The sequence below is a fragment of the Lygodium microphyllum genome, chromosome 15 (genome assembly GCF_053477565.2).
Source record: "Lygodium microphyllum isolate KBCC chromosome 15, Lygodium_microphyllum_v1.1.10, whole genome shotgun sequence".
NCBI lineage: Eukaryota > Viridiplantae > Streptophyta > Polypodiopsida > Schizaeales > Lygodiaceae > Lygodium > Lygodium microphyllum.
This window is the reverse complement of record NC_141149.1, coordinates 81,587,314-81,589,749: the sequence shown is the minus strand read 5'-3', so window position 1 is coordinate 81,589,749 and position 2,436 is coordinate 81,587,314.

The window sequence follows — 2,436 nt, the reverse complement described above, 5'->3', positions numbered from 1 at the left end:
AAGTTTTTTAATTGCTTCTTTATTTTCTCTCATTTTATTAAATTTGGGGTTTCTCTCTCACCTTCACCTTAAGGGAAGATTCAAGTCTTGAAGGGAGGCTTCAATTTTGTGTATGTTTTTTTATGATGTTTTCAATAGGGCTCTCTATAAAGACATTTTGTCGAGTTTGTGTGGGTGGAGTTCACCTATAAGAGGTGATGATATTTCATCGTATCCACCCAATTCTTAATTTCAAAGTGTCATTTTTGAAGAGTTTTTAAAACTATATAATAAATAAAATTATTAAATATTCATAATTTGAGATTATGTATAAGTGACAATGATGAAAATTTTCTACTTCTTGTAGGTTTGCTTTGTCTAATTTTTTAAAAGCAAAGCATCTTTAAACATGGGCCTCCTTTGTCTAATTTTTTTAAAGCAAAGCATCTTTAAACAATGCTATAATAACAAAACATAAGTAGTATTCGAGTCATATTATGCACAAGGAAGTAAAAGAAGCTTTGTCAAAATATCCAAGGTATGTATCATTTTCTCTCTTTTAAAATTGTATATTTTAGATAATTCAATTTGATTCATTGTTGATGTACAGACCTATTCCTATGAGCTCTATAGACTTTTGCAAGATTTAGCATATTACTATACAAAGTTCAAATCTCTATGGGAGTTTTATTTATATGACTACCATCCTAAAATTTTATGAATTGTAGTATCGAGTGTACAAAGTTTCAAAAGTGCAAGGTCATAGTTTGTATGGTACTTAAACGCATAGAAAAACACTCTTAGCTCTATTGTAATTTACTTTTTAAAGATCATGTTGAAATATTTGAGCTTTTATGCTTTTAATGTTCTATTATATTTTTCTTATTGCTTTGTTTGTGTAAGAAAAACAACATTGAAGAGGGAGACTTGGAAGGAAGATCCTTTTAATCAAATGATTTTCACAAGTATAGTGGATGATGTTTATTATCTTGGGCTACCAAACTTGTATTTTTGTGTTTATATAAATTGTATGCAAGTCAAATTTCAGCTTTCAAACCTTTATATAAACTCATATAAAGATTATAATACAAACAACTATATTATTTCAACATTCTTGTCTTTTCATTGTATTATCCCAACATTTCCTTTTACCAAGCTATGTTCATTAGAAAAAATAGTGAGGTCAAGAAATGACATTGTAAGGGAGTTTGGCCAAAATATTCCCTCAAAAAATAGCAACACTGTATAATTTTTGCACATGAACTCCAAACTCATCGAAGATTTCATTTTTAGAACATACTCTTCAAGAGCTTTTCATTGAGTACTATGTCTCCATTTTTAAAGGGAGTATTTTGGACAAACTCCCTTACAAGGCTATTTTCATTAGGACAAATATGGACTCTCTTTTTTACCCCTTAAGGGGTTCTCTCATCTCTCTCTCTCTCTAAAAAGAGATTCCAAAATAATATTATAATAAGAGATCTTCTACAATTAAGAAAATCTCATATTTGTATTCTCAATAGATTTCACCTATTATTTATTCTCAAACTATAGGATAAGGTCACTTTTTCTCAAAATCCTCATAACTAAAAAAATACAATTCTATTTTCTCTAAAAACAGAGCCAATCATTAATATCTTTAATGCCCTCATGACTTTTCAACATGAAAATATATTAGAATCATTCTCATTTTTCCTTCTTAAAAGGGTGGAAGTTAAAAAACGATATAAAATGACGTACACATCATATTTTAAGATTATTTTTTACCTAGATACACATTTTTGACTTGAGAGTTTCCTTGTAAAATTTTATCGTTTTTTGGACAAGTATATGCCTATTTTTGGGTATTTTTTCATTCCCTCTTAAAGCTCTAGTTTTGTCCAAAATTTTGTGTACTCTTCTCTTTCCTTCCAGAATACGGTTTCTTGCATATGAATTTTTCTAAAGCAACACTTAGTACTATCTACAACACTCTCTACCCTACTATAAGCAATCTCAGTAGTGGTTTTGATAACACTTGCTGAGATCAAATAATCTCTATCTACAACACTCTCTTCCCTGCTACAAGCAATCTCCCTCTTTAGTACTATGCTATAATATATCTTCCTCTTCAACACTCTATACTACAAGCAATCAAGTGATAATTGAGATATCTTTATATTTTTAATATGTGTGATGTTATTATTCTTCATAGTTGTTGTTTAATCCTTAAGTGTCAATTCACAGAGAGAGAGAGAGAGAGAGAGAGAGAGAGAGAGAGAGGGAAAGAGAGAGAAGGGGGGAAGAGAGAGGACTGTGTGAGATGAACTAAGAAAATAAGTGATAGAGTGACAAAGAGTAAATTAGGGTAGAATATAAGATGATGTTATTGTTCTCCACTAGCCAAGCTTCTGTATAAATGTGTTTAAATATCTTTGATCAATTCTTCTTGAGAGAGAGAGAGAGAGAGAGAGAGAG